General features: G+C 40.4%; 9 non-coding genes across 9 annotated transcripts; all 9 read left to right on the top strand.

The window, feature by feature from the left end:
* Positions 1 to 475: 475 nt before the first annotated feature.
* LOC144756798 (5.8S ribosomal RNA) lies at positions 476 to 629 on the top strand. The gene has a single exon (XR_013595305.1). It is a non-coding gene; the product is annotated as a 5.8S ribosomal RNA (ribosomal RNA).
* A 2106-nt stretch (positions 630 to 2735) lies between these two features.
* Positions 2736 to 2808, top strand: TRNAR-UCG (transfer RNA arginine (anticodon UCG)). Its single transcript has one exon. It is a non-coding gene; the product is annotated as a tRNA-Arg (tRNA).
* Positions 2809 to 3610: 802 nt separating this feature from the next.
* On the top strand, positions 3611 to 3683 carry TRNAR-CCU (transfer RNA arginine (anticodon CCU)). Its single transcript has one exon. It is a non-coding gene; the product is annotated as a tRNA-Arg (tRNA).
* A 646-nt stretch (positions 3684 to 4329) lies between these two features.
* On the top strand, positions 4330 to 4402 carry TRNAR-UCU (transfer RNA arginine (anticodon UCU)). The gene has a single exon. It is a non-coding gene; the product is annotated as a tRNA-Arg (tRNA).
* A 2341-nt stretch (positions 4403 to 6743) lies between these two features.
* Positions 6744 to 6816, top strand: TRNAR-CCU (transfer RNA arginine (anticodon CCU)). Its single transcript has one exon. It is a non-coding gene; the product is annotated as a tRNA-Arg (tRNA).
* Positions 6817 to 9473: 2657 nt separating this feature from the next.
* On the top strand, positions 9474 to 9546 carry TRNAR-UCG (transfer RNA arginine (anticodon UCG)). Its single transcript has one exon. It is a non-coding gene; the product is annotated as a tRNA-Arg (tRNA).
* Positions 9547 to 10348: 802 nt separating this feature from the next.
* Positions 10349 to 10421, top strand: TRNAR-CCU (transfer RNA arginine (anticodon CCU)). The gene has a single exon. It is a non-coding gene; the product is annotated as a tRNA-Arg (tRNA).
* A 645-nt stretch (positions 10422 to 11066) lies between these two features.
* On the top strand, positions 11067 to 11139 carry TRNAR-UCG (transfer RNA arginine (anticodon UCG)). The gene has a single exon. It is a non-coding gene; the product is annotated as a tRNA-Arg (tRNA).
* A 6662-nt stretch (positions 11140 to 17801) lies between these two features.
* TRNAR-UCG (transfer RNA arginine (anticodon UCG)) lies at positions 17802 to 17874 on the top strand. The gene has a single exon. It is a non-coding gene; the product is annotated as a tRNA-Arg (tRNA).
* The last annotated feature ends 2139 nt before the right edge of the window (positions 17875 to 20013 follow it).

A 20013-nucleotide genomic window follows, 5' to 3' on the forward strand; every position in this document is an offset into this window, starting at 1 on the left:
CCATCCGGCGCCTCTGACACGGGCAAAGGGTGGGGTGGGCCGATCGCCAGCCCGCGGGCATGGCTCGGGGGGCCGCCCGGCGGCGGGCGGCCGACGTGCAGGTGGAGCGACCTTCCCTCGTTGCCAGGTACCCGGTTCGACCCGGTCCCGTGAGGCCGGGCCGAGGGGTTGGAAAAGACTCGCGTGGGCCCTCCCGGTTACCCCGGGAGGGACCGGCGGCTGCGGGGCAGCCTGCTCCCGTCGCACCGGGAGCCCCCTTCCTCTCCCGCCCGCCGGGCGGGTATGGTGGGACTCCCGGGCCGAGCGCCCGGCAATGTTTTTTTTCACCCAACGGTGCAGTCTGACTCCCAGAGGGGAAGCCTTGAACGGGGCGCCCGGGCCGTCTTGCCGCGCGGGCGGCAGGACGGACGGCGTCGCCTTCCTCCCACCTCTCCTGCTGCGGCAGGTGGGTGAACGTTTTGGAAAAGTTGCCTGTGACTCTTGGCGGTGGATCACTCGGCTCGCGCGTCGATGAAGAACGCAGCTAGCTGCGAGAATTAGTGTGAATTGCAGGACACATTGATCATCGACACTTCGAACGCACCTTGCGGCCCCGGGTTCCTCCCGGGGCTACGCCTGTCTGAGGGTCGCTCGATCGTCAATCGCCCCGGGGCTTCCTCGGGACGCGGCTGGGGCCGTCGCAGGGTTAGCTCCGCTTCCCCTTCGTCCCCCCACAAGTTCAGACCCCCCCCGATCGATCGTGGCAGGGTCCCTCGCCGGGTCCTGCCGCGGAGGTATGCCGCCGGCGCGTCTGGCCCCCGAGAAAGGGGCCAGGCGAACGGTCCGCCACGGATGAAATGTGGCGTACAGAAGACCGACTCCCCGGCGTCGCTCAGGGGGCCCAAGTCCTTCTGATCGAGGCTCACCCCGCGGACGGTGTTAGGCCGGTAGCGGCCCCCGGCGCGCCGGGATCGGGTCTTCTCGGAGTCGGGTTGCTTGGGAATGCAGCCCAAAGCGGGTGGTAAACTCCATCTAAGGCTAAATACGGGCGCGAGACCGATAGCCAACAAGTAATGGGATGTAAACCTAAATAACTATAAATAATATATTTTCCATCCTTGCATACCACCTACAGTATAAAAATAAACACAGCAGGACACATGACTGCGTGGCCTAATGGATAAGGCAACTGACTTCGGATCTGAAGATTGAGGGTTCGAGTCCCATCGTGGTCGCTTTTTGACAATGGCCACACAATTCAGGTTTCCATTCAGAATGGAAGCAAGCTCTTCCAATACTCTTATAGCCATCATGTTCTCATTCCTAATTAATAATAAAGTGGAGTACATACTGCACAGTCATTTAGATTGTATCTTCAGTCTAAAATCTAGTGCATTTAAGTGGCATTAAAAAGTGCTTCTATGTACATGCACTGAATATGTACTAGGTTTGCAGAATTCTGACTTGAGAGAATGGATTTTAGCTTAAGTGTGTGTAGATGAACTGCAAGGTGTGTAAGTATGTGTTCATGTAGTGCTTCAAGTGTAAAATCTGTATGATTTGTGCAGTTAAAATGCTCATTTTGCCTACGAGAAAGAAAAGTACTACAGAAGAATTATAAAGGATTGGCACATTGGCTGCCTTTGCTGATGACACAGATGGCTTATTTGTAAAGCACTGGTCTATTAAGTTGCAGAGTGTGGTTGAACTTGGTTAGTAGACTTGGTGCCTGTTTCTGTGTCCTGCTGAAGACAAGGACGGCTTGATACCACTGTCAAAGCCCAGTTTATTGAGAAAAGCATCCATGGAAGAAGAAGTGTTGATTCGAAAATGGTTCTCCTCCAATATCTCTCCACTTGCTAGAAATACAGAGTCTCCATTATAGCACAGAACAGAGTGTTAAAGTCGGGGATGGAAGAGGAAGAACATTGGAAGTTTACTTATGGAGAGAACTGAGAAATGTCCTGTGTGCAGACACCAGTGTTGGACGATTGAATACATTTAAATAATGCCTCTAGATTACTGGCATTTATCTGTGCCTCAGTGGCCTAATGGATAAGGCACTGGCCTTCTAAGCCAAGGATTGTGGGTTCGAGTCCCATCTGAGGTGCAAACCTATGTCCACTCTTCCTTTTCCACAAAAATAAATATATTTATTACATGCTTCCTCTCAGAAGCTTATGAGGTATTAGGAACTTTGAAATGGTACCATTTTACTTCTGTACTCTTCAGAGTCATGTTGATGTTCTGAAACTACAAAGTCGATTTTTGAAACACCTATCTTTGTCAGATGCATTTTTGACCCGGCAGAAGATATTCCTTTGAAAAAAATGATTTGAATTGGATTGGTGTAACTGTTGTTTCTAGAGGTGGTGAAAGGCTTTCAGCTACTTGAATAGGGCAAGTCAGGATTCGTGAAATGTATACAACCTTTGAGTGTGTGTAAATTGAAATATCCAGGAAGGAGCAGTTTGTACAACTTTCAAAACAGATTCTCTCCACTTCTGGAAACATCCAGAGCTATGTAAAGCATTTACTGAGCTTTAATCTCATGAAGAAAGAGGTTTAAATGCAAAAAAGAAAACAATAGCTTATCGTACTGGTGACATTCTCATTATATAGATTCCAAAAAAGTGTTTTAATTGAAAGGAGCTGAAAGAAAACACAATGGGATGTAAACCTAAATAACTATAAATATTATCTTTTCCATCCTTGCATAGCACCTACAGTATAAAAATAAACACAGCAGGACACATGACCGCGTGGCCTAATGGATAAGGCGTCTGACTTCGGATCAGAAGATTGAGGGTTTGAGTCCCTTCGTGGTCTCTTTTTGACAATGGCCACACAATTCAGGTTTCCATTCAGAATGGAAGCAAGCTCTTCCAATACTCTTATAGCCATCATGTTCTCATTCCTAATTAATAATGAAGTGGAGTACATACTGCACAGTCATTTAGATTGCATCTTCAGTCTAAAATCTAGTGCATTTAAGTGGCATTAAAAAGTGCTTCTATGTACATGCACTGAATATGTACTAGGTTTGCTGAATTCTGACTTGAGCGAATGGATTTTAGCTTAAGTGTGTGTAGATGAACTGCAAGGTGTGTAAGTATGTGTTCATGTAGTGCTTCAAGTGTAAAATCTGTATGATTTGTGCAGTTAAAATGCTCATTTTGCCTACGAGAAAGAAAAGTACTACAGAAGAATTATAAAGGATTGGCACATTGGCTGCCTTTGCTGATGACACAGATGGCTTATTTGTAAAGCACTGGTCTATTAAGTTGCAGAGTGTGGTTGAAATTGGTTAGTAGACTTGGTGCCTGTTTCTGTGTCCTGCTGAAGACAAGGACGGCTTGATACCACTGTCAAAGCCCAGTTTATTGAGATAAGCATCCATGGAAGAAGAAGTGTTGATTCGAAAATGGTTCTCCTCCAATTTCTCTCCACTTGCTAGAAATACAGAGTCTCCATTATAGCACAGAACAGAGTGTTAAAGTCGGGGATGGAAGAGGATGAAAATTGGAAGTTTACTTATGGAGAGAACTGAGAAATGTCCTGTGTGCAGACACCAGTGTTGGACGATTGAATACATTTACATAATGCCTCTAGATTGCTGTCATCTATCTGTGCCTCAGTGGCCTAATGGATAAGGCACTGGCCTCCTAAGCCAGGGATTGTGGGTTCGAGACCCATCTGAGGTGCAAACCAATGTCCACTCTTACTTTTCCAGAAAAATAAATATATGTATTACATGCTTCCTCTCAGAAGCTTATAAGGTATTAGGAACTTTGAAATGGTACCATTTTACTTCTGTATCTTCAGAGTCATGTTGATGTTCTGAAACTACAAAGTCGATTTTTGAAACACCTATCTTTGTCAGATGCATTTTTGACCCGGCAGAAGATATTCCTTTGGAAAAAATCATTTGAATTGGATTGGTGTAACTGTTGTTTCTAGAGGTGGTGAAAGGCTTTTAGCTACTTAAATAGGGTAAGTCTGGATTCATGAAACGTATACAACCTTTGAGTGTGTGTAAATTGGAATATCCAGGAAGGAGCCGTTTGTACTACTTTCAAAACAGTTTCTCTCCACTTCTGGAAACATCCCGAGCTATGAAAAGCATATACTGAGCTTTAATCTCATGAAGAAAGAGGTTTAAATGCAAAAAAGAAAACAATAGCTTATCGTACTGGTGACATTCTCATTATATAGATTCCAAAAAAGTGTTTTAATTTGAAAGGAGCTGAAAGAAAACACAATGGGATGTAAACCTAAATAACTATAAATATTATCTTTTCCATCCTTGCATAGCACGTACAGTATAAAAATAAACACAGCAGGACACATGACCGCGTGGCCTAATGGATAAGGCGTCTGACTTCTGATCAGAAGATTGAGGGTTCGAGTCCCTTCGTGGTCGGTTTTTGACAATGGTCACACAATTCAGGTTTCCATTCAGAATGGAAGCAGGCTCTTCCAATACTCTTATAGCCAACATGTTCTCATTCCTAATTAATAATAAAGTGGAGTACATACTGCACAGTCATTTAGATTGCATCTTCAGTCTAAAATCTAGTGCATTTAAGTGGCATTAAAGAGTGCTTCTATGTACATGCACTGAATATGTATTAGGTTTGCAGAATTCTGACTTGACAGAATGGGTTTTAGCTTAAGTGTGTGTAGTTGAACTGCAAGGTGTGTAAGTATGTGTTCATGTAGTGCTTCAAGTGTAAAATCTGTATGATTTGTGCAGTTAAAGTGCTCATTTTGCCTACGAGAAAGAAAAGTACTACAGAAGAATTATAAAGGATTGGCACATTGGCTGCCTTTGCTGATGAATATGAACAACTGTGCCCCTGCACTAACACAAATTGTGCAAAGCTTCCAACTTTTAAATAAGATTGTATACATGCAATAGTGACATATAGCACATCAATCTAAACAGAAGAAGTGTTGATTCGAAAATGGTTCTCCTCCAATATCTCTCCACTTGCTAGAAATACTGAGTCTCCATTATAGCACAGAACAGAGTGTTAAAGTCGGGGATGGAAGAGGATGAAAATTGGAAGTTTACTTAGGGAGAGAACTGAGAAATGTCCTGTGTGCAGACACCAGTGTTGGACGATCGAATACATTTAAATAATGCCTCTAGATTTCTGGCATTTATCTGCGCCTCAGTGGCCTAATGGATAAGGCACTGGCCTCCTAAGCCATGGATTGTGCGTTCGAGTCCCATCTGAGGTGCAAACCAATGGCCACTCTTCCTTTTCCAGAAAAATAAATATATTTATTACATGCTTCCTCTCAGAAGCTTATGAGGTATTAGGAACTTTGAAATGGTACCATTTTACTTCTGTACTCTTCAGAGTCATGTTGATGTTCTGAAACTACAAAGTAGATTTTTAAACACCTATCTTTGTCAGATGCATTTTTGACCCGGCAGAAGATATTCCTCTGGAAAAAATGATTTGAATTGGATTGGTGTAACTGTTGTTTCTAGAGGTGGTGAAAGGCTTTCAGCTACTTGAATAGGGCAAGTCAGGATTCGTGAAATGTATACAACCTTTGAGTGTGTGTAAATTGGAATATCCAGGAAGGAGCAGTTTGTACTACTTTCAAAACAGTTTCTCTCCACTTCTGGAAACATCCAGAGCTATGTAAAGCATTTACTGAGCTTTAATCTCATGAAGAAAGAGGTTTAAATGCAAAAAAGAAAACAAAAGATTTTCGTACTGGTGACATTCTCATTATATAGATTCCAAAAAAGTGCTTTAATTGAAAGGAGCTGAAAAAAACACAATGGGATGTAAACCTAAATAACTATAAATAATATATTTTATATCCTTGCATACCACCTACAGTATAAAAATAAACACAGCAGGACACATGACCGCGTGGCCTAATGGATAAGGCGTCTGACCGAATCAGAAGATTGAGGGTTCGAGTCCCTTCGTGGTCGCTTTTTGACAATGGCCACACAATTCAGGTTTCCATTCAGAATGGAAGCAAGCTCTTCCAATACTCTTATAGCCATCATGTTCTCATTCCTAATTAATAATAAAGTGGAGTACATACTGCACAGTCATTTAGATTGCATCTTCAGTCTAAAATCTAGTGCATTTAAGTGGCATTACAAAGTGCTTCTATGTACATGCACTGAATATGTACTAGGCTTGCAGAATTCTGTCTTGAGAGAATGGATTTTAGCTTAAGTGTGTGTAGATGAACTGCAAGGTGTGTAAGTATGTGTTCATGTAGTGCTTCAAGTGTAAAATCTGTATGATTTGTGCAGTTAAAATGCTCATTTTGCCTACGAGAAAGAAAAGTACTACAGAAGAATTATAAAGGATTGGCACATTGGCTGCCTTTGCTGATGACACAGATGGTTTATTTGTAAAGCACTGGTCTATTAAGTTGCAGAGTGTGGTTGAACTTGGTTGTTAGACTTGGTGCCTGTTTCTGTGTCCTGCTGAAGACAAGGACGGCTTGATACCACTGTCAAAGCCCAGTTTATTGAGAAAAGCATCCATGGAAGAAGAAGTGTTGATTCGAAAATGGTTCTCCTCCAATATCTCTCCACTTGCTAGAAATACAGAGTCTCCATTATAGCACAGAACAGGGTGTTAAAGTCGGGGATGGAAGAGGATGAAAATTGGAAGTTTACTTATGGAGAGAACTGAGAAATGTCCTGTGTGCAGACACCAGTGTTGGACGATTGAATACATTTACATAATGCCTCTAGATTGCTGTCATCTATCTGTGCCTCAATGGCCTAATGGATAAGGCACTGGCCTCCTAAGCCAGGGATTGTGGGTTCGAGACCCATCTGAGGTGCAAACCAATGTCCACTCTTACTTTTCCAGAAAAATAAATATATGTATTACATGCTTCCTCTCAGAAGCTTATAAGGTATTAGGAACTTTGAAATGGTACCATTTTACTTCTGTATCTTCAGAGTCATGTTGATGTTCTGAAACTACAAAGTCGCTTTTTAAACACCTATCTTTGTCAGATGCATTTTTGACCCGGCAGAAGATATTCCTTTGGAAAAAATCATTTGAATTGAATTGGTGTAACTGTTGTTTCTAGAGGTGGTGAAAGGCTTTTAGCTACTTAAATAGGGTAAGTCTGGATTCATGAAACGTATACAACCTTTGAGTGTGTGTAAATTGAAATATCCAGGAAGGAGCCGTTTGTACTACTTTCAAAACAGTTTCTCTCCACTTCTGGAAACATCCCGAGCTATGAAAAGCATATACTGAGCTTTAATCTCATGAAGAAAGAGGTTTAAATGCAAAAAAGAAAACAATAGCTTATCGTACTGGTGACATTCTCATTATATAGATTCCAAAAAAGTGTTTTAATTGAAAGGAGCTGAAAGAAAACACAATCGGATGTAAACCTAAATACCTATAAATATTATGTTTTCCATCCTTGCATAGCACCTACAGTATAAAAATAAACACAGCAGGACACATGACCGCGTGGCCTAATGGATAAGGCTGGGTAAGAGTGGTCTGCTTAATTCAGACACTCTGTTCATCACCATCCCCTTTTCTGTATCGTTTTTGGCCACTATAGGTGTGGCAGGGTATACTCAGACATGAGTCCCTTTCTCACTGCTCCATCAGGATTCAAGCAAGCCGGGCCGAAGAGGCTGAAATGCCAGAAACCGGTCCCCGGTAGCTTGTCTCCTTTCTGGTGAAGAATTGGCTTGGTAGTTTGGTCTGCCCTGTTCCCATGATGCACTGGGCCAGGGACAGACTAATTTGCATATAGCCAGGTTCTGAGCTGGGATGGGGCAGTGAGATAAATAACGGTGATGGATCAAGCCCTGATCTTTGGACTGGGTAAGAGTGGTCTGCTTAATTCAGACACTCTGTTCATCACCATCCCCTTTTCTGTATCGCTAATGGATAAGGCGTCTGACTTCGGATCAGAAGATTGAGGGTTCGAGTCCCTTCGTGGTCGGTTTTTGACAATGGTCACACAATTCAGGTTTCCATTCAGAATGGAAGCAGGCTCTTCCAATACTCTTATAGCCATCATGTTCTCATTCCTAATTAATAATAAAGTGGAGTACATACTGCACAGTCATTTAGATTGCATCTTCAGTCTAAAATCTAGTGCATTTAAGTGGCATTAAAAAGTGCTTCTATGTACATGCACTGAATATGTACTAGGTTTGCAGAATTCTGACTTGACAGAATGGGTTTTAGCTTAAGTGGGTGTAGATGAACTGCAAGGTGTGTAAGTATGTGTTCATGTAGTGCTTCAAGTGTAAAATCTGTATGATTTGTGCAGTTAAAGTGCTCATTTTGCCAACGAGAAAGAAAAGTACTACAGAAGAATTATAAAGGATTGGCACATTGGCTGCCTTTGCTGATGACACAGATGGCTTATTTGTAAAGCACTGGTCTATTAAGTTGCAGAGTGTGGTTGAACTTGGTTAGTAGACTTGGTGCCTGTTTCTGTGTCCTGCTGAAGACAAAGATGGCTTGATACCACTGTCAAAGCCCAGTTTATTGAGAAAAGCATCCATGGAAGAAGAAGTGTTGATTCGAAAATGGTTCTCCTCCAATATCTCTCCACTTGCTAGAAATACAGAGTCTCCATTATAGCACAGAACAGAGTGTTAAAGTCGGGGATGGAAGAGGATGAAAATTGGAAGTTTACTTATGGAGAGAACTGAGAAATGCCCTGTGTGCAGACACCAGTGTTGGACGATTGAATACATTTAAATAATGCCTCTAGATTACTGGCATTTATCTGTGCCTCAGTGGCCTAATGGATAAGGCACTGGCCTCCTAAGCCAGGGATTGTGCTTTCGCGTCCCATCTAAGGTGCAAACCAATGTCCACTCTTCCTATTCCAGAAAAATAAATATATTTATTACATGCTTCCTCTCAGAAGCTTATGAGGTATTAGGAACTTTGAAATGGTACCATTTTACTTCTGTACTCTTCAGAGTCATGTTGAGGTTCTGAAACTACAAAGTCGATTTTTAAACACCTATCTTTGTCAGATGCATTTTTGACCCGGCAGAAGATATTCCTCTGGAAAAAATGATTTGAATTGGATTGGTGTAACTGTTGTTTCTAGAGGTGGTGAAAGGCTTTCAGCTACTTGAATAGGGCAAGTCAGGATTCGTGAAATGTATACAACCTTTGAGTGTGTGTAAATTGAAATATCCAGGAAGGAGCAGTTTGTACAACTTTCAAAACAGTTTCTCTCCACTTCTGGAAACATCCAGAGCCATGTAAAGCATTTACTGAGCTTTAATCTCATGAAGAAAGAGGTTTAAATGCAAAAAAGAAAACAATAGCTTATCGTACTGGTGACATTCTCATTATATAGATTCCAAAAAAGTGTTTTAATTGAAAGGAGCTGAAAGAAAACACAATGGGATGTAAACCTAAATAACTATAAATATTATCTTTTCCATCCTTGCATAGCACCTACAGTATAAAAATAAACACAGCAGGACACATGACCGCGTGGCCTAATGGATAAGGCGTCTGACTTCGGATCAGAAGATTGAGGGTTTGAGTCCCTTCGTGGTCTCTTTTTGACAATGGCCACACAATTCAGGTTTCCATTCAGAATGGAAGCAAGCTCTTCCAATACTCTTATAGCCATCATGTTCTCATTCCTAATTAATAATAAAGTGGAGTACATACTGCACAGTCATTTAGATTGCATCTTCAGTCTAAAATCTAGTGCATTTAAGTGGCATTAAAAAGTGCTTCTATGTACATGCACTGAATATGTACTAGGTTTGCTGAATTCTGACTTGAGCGAATGGATTTTAGCTTAAGTGTGTGTAGATGAACTGCAAGGTGTGTAAGTATGTGTTCATGTAGTGCTTCAAGTGTAAAATCTGTATGATTTGTGCAGTTAAAATGCTCATTTTGCCTACGAGAAAGAAAAGTACTACTGAAGAACTATAAAGGATTGGCACATTGGCTGCCTTTGCTGATGACACAGATGGCTTATTTGTAAAGCACTGGTCTATTAAGTTGCAGAGTGTGGTTGAACTTGGTTAGTAGACTTGGTGCCTGTTTCTGTGTCCTGCTGAAGACAAGGACGGCTTGATACCACTGTCAAAGCCCAGTTTATTGAGAAAAGCATCCATGGAAGAAGAAGTGTTGATTCGAAAATGGTTCTCCTCCAATTTCTCTCCACTTGCTAGAAATACAGAGTCTCCATTATAGCACAGAACAGAGTGTTAAAGTCGGGGATGGAAGAGGATGAAAATTGGAAGTTTACTTATGGAGAGAACTGAGAAATGTCCTGTGTGCAGACACCAGTGTTGGACGATTGAATACATTTACATAATACCTCTAGATTGCTGTCATCTATCTGTGCCTCAGTGGCCTAATGGATAAGGCACTGGCCTCCTAAGCCAGGGATTGTGGGTTCGAGACCCATCTGAGGTGCAAACCAATGTCCACTCTTACTTTTCCAGAAAAATAAATATATGTATTACATGCTTCCTCTCAGAAGCTTATAAGGTATTAGGAACTTTGAAATGGTACCATTTTACTTCTGTATCTTCAGAGTCATGTTGATGTTCTGAAACTACAAAGTCGATTTTTGAAACACCTATCTTTGTCAGATGCATTTTTGACCCGGCAGAAGATATTCCTTTGGAAAAAATCATTTGAATTGGATTGGTGTAACTGTTGTTTCTAGAGGTGGTGAAAGGCTTTTAGCTACTTAAATAGGGTAAGTCTGGATTCATGAAATGTATACAACCTTTGAGTGTGTGTAAATTGGAATATCCAGGAAGGAGCCGTTTGTACTACTTTCAAAACAGTTTCTCTCCACTTCTGGAAACATCCCGAGCTATGAAAAGCATATACTGAGCTTTAATCTCATGAAGAAAGAGGTTTAAATGCAAAAAAGAAAACAATAGCTTATCGTACTGGTGACATTCTCATTATATAGATTCCAAAAAAGTGTTTTCATTGAAAGGAGCTGAAAGAAAACACAATGGGATGTAAACCTAAATAACTATAAATATAATCTTTTCCATCCTTGCATAGCACCTACAGTATAAAAATAAACACAGCAGGACACATGACCGCGTGGCCTAATGGATAAGGCGTCTGACTTCGGATCAGAAGATTGAGGGTTCGAGTCCCTTCGTGGTCGGTTTTTGACAATGGTCACACAATTCAGGTTTCCATTCAGAATGGAAGCAGGCTCTTCCAATACTCTTATAGCCATCATGTTCTCATTCCTAATTAATAATAAAGTGGAGTACATACTGCACAGTCATTTAGATTGCATCTTCAGTCTAAAATCTAGTGCATTTAAGTGGCATTAAAGAGTGCTTCTATGTACATGCACTGAATATGTACTAGGTTTGCAGAATTCTGACTTGACAGAATGGGTTTTAGCTTAAGTGTGTGTAGTTGAACTGCAAGGTGTGTAAGTATGTGTTCATGTAGTGCTTCAAGTGTAAAATCTGTATGATTTGTGCAGTTAAAGTGCTCATTTTGCCTACGAGAAAGAAAAGTACTACAGAAGAATTATAAAGGATTGGCACATTGGCTGCCTTTGCTGATGAATATGAACAACTGTGCCCCTGCACTAACACAAATTGTGCAAAGCTTCCAACTTTTAAATAAGATTGTATACATGCAATAGTGACATATAGCACATCAATCTAAACAGAAGAAGTGTTGATTCGAAAATGGTTCTCCTCCAATATCTCTCCACTTGCTAGAAATACTGAGTCTCCATTATAGCACAGAACAGAGTGTTAAAGTCGGGGATGGAAGAGGATGAAAATTGGAAGTTTACTTAGGGAGAGAACTGAGAAATGTCCTGTGTGCAGACACCAGTGTTGGACGATCGAATACATTTAAATAATGCCTCTAGATTTCTGGCATTTATCTGTGCCTCAGTGGCATAATGGATAAGGCACTGGCCTCCTAAGCCATGGATTGTGCGTTCGAGTCCCATCTGAGGTGCAAACCAATGGCCACTCTTCCTTTTCCAGAAAAATAAATATATTTATTACATGCTTCCTCTCAGAAGCTTATGAGGTATTAGGAACTTCGAAATGGTACCATTTTACTTCTGTACTCTTCAGAGTCATGTTGATGTTCTGAAACTACAAAGTAGATTTTTAAACACCTATCTTTGTCAGATGCATTTTTGACCCGGCAGAAGATATTCCTCTGGAAAAAATGATTTGAATTGGATTGGTGTAACTGTTGTTTCTAGAGGTGGTGAAAGGCTTTCAGCTACTTGAATAGGGCAAGTCAGGATTCGTGAAATGTATACAACCTTTGAGTGTGTGTAAATTGGAATATCCAGGAAGGAGCAGTTTGTACTACTTTCAAAACAGTTTCTCTCCACTTCTGGAAACATCCAGAGCTATGTAAAGCATTTACTGAGCTTTAATCTCATGAAGAAAGAGGTTTAAATGCAAAAAAGAAAACAAAAGATTATCGTACTGGTGACATTCTCATTATATAGATTCCAAAAAAGTGCTTTAATTGAAAGGAGCTGAAAAAAACACAATGGGATGTAAACCTAAATAACTATAAATAATATATTTTATATCCTTGCATACCACCTACAGTATAAAAATAAACACAGCAGGACACATGACCGCGTGGCCTAATGGATAAGGCGTATGACCGGATCAGAAGATTGAGGGTACGAGTCCCTTCGTGGTCGCTTTTTGACAATGGCCACACAATTCAGGTTTCCATTCAGAATGGAAGCAAGCTCTTCCAATACTCTTATAGCCATCATGTTCTCATTCCTAATTAATAATAAAGTGGAGTACATACTGCACAGTCATTTAGATTGCATCTTCAGTCTAAAATCTAGTGCATTTAAGTGTCATTAAAAAGTGCTTCTATGTACATGCACTGAATATGTACTAGGCTTGCAGAATTCTGTCTTGAGAGAATGGATTTTAGCTTAAGTGTGTGTAGATGAACTGCAAGGTGTGTAAGTATGTGTTCATGTAGTGCTTCAAGTGTAAAATCTGTATGATTTGTGCAGTTAAAATGCTCACTTTGCCTACGAGAAAGAAAAGTACTACAGAAGAATTATAAAGGATTGGCACATTGGCTGCCTTTGCTGATGACACAGATGGTTTATTTGTAAAGCACTGGTCTATTAAGTTGCAGAGTGTGGTTGAACTTGGTTGTTAGACTTGGTGCCTGTTTCTGTGTCCTGCTGAAGACAAGGACGGCTTGATACCACTGTCAAAGCCCAGTTTATTGAGAAAAGCATCCTTGGAAGAAGAAGTGTTGATTCGAAAATGGTTCTCCTCCAATATCTCTCCACTTGCTAGAAATACAGAGTCTCCATTATAGCACAGAACAGGGTGTTAAAGTCGGGGATGGAAGAGGATGAAAATTGGAAGTTTACTTATGGAGAGAACTGAGAAATGTCCTGTGTGCAGACACCAGTGTTGGACGATTGAATACATTTACATAATGCCTCTAGATTGCTGTCATCTATCTGTGCCTCAATGGCCTAATGGATAAGGCACTGGCCTCCTAAGCCAAGGATTGTGGGTTCGAGTCCCATCTGAGGTGCAAACCAATGGCCACTCTTCCTTTTCCAGAAAAATAAATATATTTATTACATGCTTCCTCTCAGAAGCTTATGAGGTATTAGGAACTTCGAAATGGTACCATTTTACTTCTGTACTCTTCAGAGTCATGTTGATGTTCTGAAACTACAAAGTAGATTTTTAAACACCTATCTTTGTCAGATGCATTTTTGACCCGGCAGAAGATATTCCTCTGGAAAAAATGATTTGAATTGGATTGGTGTAACTGTTGTTTCTAGAGGTGGTGAAAGGCTTTCAGCTACTTGAATAGGGCAAGTCAGGATTCGTGAAATGTATACAACCTTTGAGTGTGTGTAAATTGGAATATCCAGGAAGGAGCAGTTTGTACTACTTTCAAAACAGTTTCTCTCCACTTCTGGAAACATCCAGAGCTATGTAAAGCATTTACTGAGCTTTAATCTCATGAAGAAAGAGGTTTAAATGCAAAAAAGAAAACAAAAGATTATCGTACTGGTGACATTCTCATTATATAGATTCCAAAAAAGTGCTTTAATTGAAAGGAGCTGAAAAAAACACAATGGGATGTAAACCTAAATAACTATAAATAATATATTTTATATCCTTGCATACCACCTACAGTATAAAAATAAACACAGCAGGACACATGACCGCGTGGCCTAATGGATAAGGCGTATGACCGGATCAGAAGATTGAGGGTACGAGTCCCTTCGTGGTCGCTTTTTGACAATGGCCACACAATTCAGGTTTCCATTCAGAATGGAAGCAAGCTCTTCCAATACTCTTATAGCCATCATGTTCTCATTCCTAATTAATAATAAAGTGGAGTACATACTGCACAGTCATTTAGATTGCATCTTCAGTCTAAAATCTAGTGCATTTAAGTGTCATTAAAAAGTGCTTCTATGTACATGCACTGAATATGTACTAGGCTTGCAGAATTCTGTCTTGAGAGAATGGATTTTAGCTTAAGTGTGTGTAGATGAACTGCAAGGTGTGTAAGTATGTGTTCATGTAGTGCTTCAAGTGTAAAATCTGTATGATTTGTGCAGTTAAAATGCTCATTTTGCCTACGAGAAAGAAAAGTACTACAGAAGAATTATAAAGGATTGGAACATTGGCTGCCTTTGCTGATGACACAGATGGTTTATTTGTAAAGCACTGGTCTATTAAGTTGCAGAGTGTGGTTGAACTTGGTTGTTAGACTTGGTGCCTGTTTCTGTGTCCTGCTGAAGACAAGGACGGCTTGATACCACTGTCAAAGCCCAGTTTATTGAGAAAAGCATCCATGGAAGAAGAAGTGTTGATTCGAAAATGGTTCTCCTCCAATATCTCTCCACTTGCTAGAAATACAGAGTCTCCATTATAGCACAGAACAGGGTGTTAAAGTCGGGGATGGAAGAGGATGAAAATTGGAAGTTTACTTATGGAGAGAACTGAGAAATGTCCTGTGTGCAGACACCAGTGTTGGACGATTGAATACATTTACATAATGCCTCTAGATTGCTGTCATCTATCTGTGCCTCAATGGCCTAATGGATAAGGCACTGGCCTCCTAAGCCAAGGATTGTGGGTTCGAGTCCCATCTGAGGTGCAAACCAATGTCCACTCTTCCTTTTCCAGAAAAATAAATATATTTATTACATGCTTCCTCTCAGAAGTTTATAAGGTATTAGGAACTTTGAAATGGTACCATTTTACTTCTCTACTCTTCAGAGTCATGTTGATGTTCTGAAACTACAAAGTCGATTTTTGAAACACCTATCTTTGTCAGATGCATTTTTGACCCGGCAGAAGATATTCCTTTGGAAAAAATCATTTGAATTGGATTGGTGTAACTGTTGTTTCTAGAGGTGGTGAAAGGCTTTTAGCTACTTAAATAGGGTAAGTCAGGATTCATGAAACGTATACAACCTTTGAGTGTGTGTAAATTGGAATATCCAGGAAGGAGCAGTTTGTACTACTTTCAAAACAGTTTCTCTCCACTTCTGGAAACATCCCGAGCTATAAAAAGCATACACTGAGCTTTAATCTCATGAAGAAAGAGGTTTAAATGCAAAAAAGAAAACAATAGCTTATCGTACTGGTGACATTCTCATTATATAGATTCCAATAAAGTGTTTTAATTGAAAGGAGCTGAAAGAAAACACAATGGGATGTAAACCTAAATAACTATAAATATTATGTTTTCCATCCTTGCATAGCACCTACAGTATCAAAATAAACACAGCAGGACACATGACCGCGTGGCCTAATGGATAAGGCTGGGTAAGAGTGGTCTGCTTAATTCAGACACTCTGTTCATCACCATCCCCTTTTCTGTATCGTTTTTGGCCACTATAGGTGTGGCAGGGTATACTCAGACATGAGTCCCTTTCTCACTGCTCCATCAGGATTCAAGCAAGCCGGGCCGAAGAGGCTGAAATGCCAGAAACCGGTCCCCGGTAGCTTGTCTCCTTTCTGGTGAAGAATTGGCTTGGTAGTTTGGTCTGCCCTGTTCCCATGATGCACTGGGCCAGGGACAGACTAATTTGCATATAGCCAGGTTCTGAGCTGGGATGGGGCAGTGAGATAAATAACGGTGATGGATCAAGCCCTGATCTTTGGACTGGGTAAGAGTGGTCTGCTTAATTCAGACACTCTGTTCATCACCATCCCCTTTTCTGTATCGCTAATGGATAAGGCGTCTGACTTCGGATCAGAAGATTGAGGGTTCGAGTCCCTTCGTGGTCGGTTTTTGACAATGGTCACACAATTCAGGTTTCCATTCAGAATGGAAGCAGGCTCTTCCAATACTCTTATAGCCATCATGTTCTCATTCCTAATTAATAATAAAGTGGAGTACATACTGCACAGTCATTTAGATTGCATCTTCAGTCTAAAATCTAGTGCATTTAAGTGGCATTAAAAAGTGCTTCTATGTACATGCACTGAATATGTACTAGGTTTGCAGAATTCTGACTTGACAGAATGGGTTTTAGCTTAAGTGGGTGTAGATGAACTGCAAGGTGTGTAAGTATGTGTTCATGTAGTGCTTCAAGTGTAAAATCTGTATGATTTGTGCAGTTAAAGTGCTCATTTTGCCAACGAGAAAGAAAAGTACTACAGAAGAATTATAAAGGATTGGCACATTGGCTGCCTTTGCTGATGACACAGATGGCTTATTTGTAAAGCACTGGTCTATTAAGTTGCAGAGTGTGGTTGAACTTGGTTAGTAGACTTGGTGCCTGTTTCTGTGTCCTGCTGAAGACAAAGACGGCTTGATACCACTGTCAAAGCCCAGTTTATTGAGAAAAGCATCGATGGAAGAAGAAGTGTTGATTCGAAAATGGTTCTCCTCCAATATCTCTCCACTTGCTAGAAATACAGAGTCTCCATTATAGCACAGAACAGAGTGTTAAAGTCGGGGATGGAAGAGGATGAAAATTGGAAGTTTACTTATGGAGAGAACTGAGAAATGCCCTGTGTGCAGACACCAGTGTTGGACGATTGAATACATTTAAATAATGCCTCTAGATTACTGGCATTTATCTGTGCCTCAGTGGCCTAATGGATAAGGCACTGGCCTCCTAAGCCAGGGATTGTGCTTTCACGTCCCATCTAAGGTGCAAACCAATGTCCACTCTTCCTATTCCAGAAAAATAAATATATTTATTACATGCTTCCTCTCAGAAGCTTATGAGGTATTAGGAACTTTGAAATGGTACCATTTTACTTCTGTACTCTTCAGAGTCATGTTGATGTTCTGAAACTACAAAGTAGATTTTTAAACACCTATCTTTGTCAGATGCATTTTTGACCCGGCAGAAGATATTCCTCTGGAAAAAATGATTTGAATTGGATTGGTGTAACTGTTGTTTCTAGAGGTGGTGAAAGGCGTTCAGCTACTTGAATAGGGCAAGTCAGGATTGGTGAAATGTATACAACCTTTGAGTGTGTGTAAATTGGAATATCCAGGAAGGAGCAGTTTGTACAACTTTCAAAACAGTTTCTCTCCACTTCTGGAAACATCCAGAGCTATGTAAATCATTTACTGAGCTTTAATCTCATGAAGAAAGAGGTTTAAATGCAAAAAAGAAAACAAAAGATTATCGTACTGGTGACATTCTCATTATATAGATTCCAAAAAAGTGCTTTAATTGAAAGGAGCTGTAAAAAACACAATGGGATGTAAACATAAATAACTATAAATAATATATTTTCCATCCTTGCATACCGCCTACAGTATAAAAATAAACACAGCAGGACACATGACTGCGTGGCCTAATGGATAAGGCGTCTAACTTCGGATCAGAAGATTGAGGGTTCGAGTCCCTTCGTGGTCGCTTTTTGACAATGGCCACACAATTCAGGTTTCCATTCAGAATGGAGGCAAGCTCTTCCAATACTCTTATAGCCATCATGTTCTCATTCCTAATTAATAATAAAGTGGAGTACATACTGCACAGTCATTTAGATTGCATCTTCAGTCTAAAATCTAGTGCATTTAAGTGGCATTAAAGAGTGCTTCTATGTACATGCACTGAATATGTACTAGGTTTGCAGAATTCTGACTTGACAGAATGGGTTTTAGCTTAAGTGTGTGTAGTTGAACTGCAAGGTGTGTAAGTATGTGTTCATGTAGTGCTTCAAGTGTAAAATCTGTATGATTTGTGCAGTTAAAGTGCTCATTTTGCCTACGAGAAAGAAAAGTACTACAGAAGAATTATAAAGGATTGGCACATTGGCTGCCTTTGCTGATGAATATGAACAACTGTGCCCCTGCACTAACACAAATTGTGCAAAGCTTCCAACTTTTAAATAAGATTGTATACATGCAATAGTGACATATAGCACATCAATCTAAACAGAAGAAGTGTTGATTCGAAAATGGTTCTCCTCCAATATCTCTCCACTTGCTAGAAATACTGAGTCTCCATTATAGCACAGAACAGAGTGTTAAAGTCGGGGATGGAAGAGGATGAAAATTGGAAGTTTACTTAGGGAGAGAACTGAGAAATGTCCTGTGTGCAGACACCAGTGTTGGACGATCGAATACATTTAAATAATGCCTCTAGATTTCTGGCATTTATCTGTGCCTCAGTGGCCTAATGGATAAGGCACTGGCCTCCTAAGCCATGGATTGTGCGTTCGAGTCCCATCTGAGGTGCAAACCAATGGCCACTCTTCCTTTTCCAGAAAAATAAATATATTTATTACATGCTTCCTCTCAGAAGCTTATGAGGTATTAGGAACTTCGAAATGGTACCATTTTACTTCTGTACTCTTCAGAGACATGTTGATGTTCTGAAACTACAAAGTAGATTTTTAAACACCTATCTTTGTCAGATGCATTTTTGACCCGGCAGAAGATATTCCTCTGGAAAAAATGATTTGAATTGGATTGGTGTAACTGTTGTTTCTAGAGGTGGTGAAAGGCTTTCAGCTACTTGAATAGGGCAAGTCAGGATTCGTGAAATGTGTACAACCTTTGAGTGTGTGTAAATTGGAATATCCAGGAAGGAGCAGTTTGTACTACTTTCAAAACAGTTTCTCTCCACTTCTGGAAACATCCAGAGCTATGTAAAGCATTTACTGAGCTTTAATCTCATGAAGAAAGAGGTTTAAATGCAAAAAAGAAAACAAAAGATTATCGTACTGGTGACATTCTCATTATATAGATTCCAAAAAAGTGCTTTAATTGAAAGGAGCTGAAAAAAACACAATGGGATGTAAACCTAAATAACTATAAATAATATATTTTATATCCTTGCATACCACCTACAGTATAAAAATAAACACAGCAGGACACATGACCGCGTGGCCTAATGGATAAGGCGTATGACCGGATCAGAAGATTGAGGGTACGAGTCCCTTCGTGGTCGCTTTTTGACAATGGCCACACAATTCAGGTTTCCATTCAGAATGGAAGCAAGCTCTTCCAATACTCTTATAGCCATCATGTTCTCATTCCTAATTAATAATAAAGTGGAGTACATACTGCACAGTCATTTAGATTGCATCTTCAGTCTAAAATCTAGTGCATTTAAGTGTCATTAAAAAGTGCTTCTATGTACATGCACTGAATATGTACTAGGCTTGCAGAATTCTGTCTTGAGAGAATGGATTTTAGCTTAAGTGTGTGTAGATGAACTGCAAGGTGTGTAAGTATGTGTTCATGTAGTGCTTCAAGTGTAAAATCTGTATGATTTGTGCAGTTAAAATGCTCATTTTGCCTACGAGAAAGAAAAGTACTACAGAAGAATTATAAAGGATTGGCACATTGGCTGCCTTTGCTGATGACACAGATGGTTTATTTGTAAAGCACTGGTCTATTAAGTTGCAGAGTGTGGTTGAACTTGGTTGTTAGACTTGGTGCCTGTTTCTGTGTCCTGCTGAAGACAAGGACGGCTTGATACCACTGTCAAAGCCCAGTTTATTGAGAAAAGCATCCATGGAAGAAGAAGTGTTGATTCGAAAATGGT

The sequence above is a fragment of the Lissotriton helveticus genome, chromosome 5_1, assembly GCF_964261635.1.
Source record: "Lissotriton helveticus chromosome 5_1, aLisHel1.1, whole genome shotgun sequence".
Classification (NCBI taxonomy): Eukaryota; Metazoa; Chordata; class Amphibia; order Caudata; family Salamandridae; genus Lissotriton; species Lissotriton helveticus.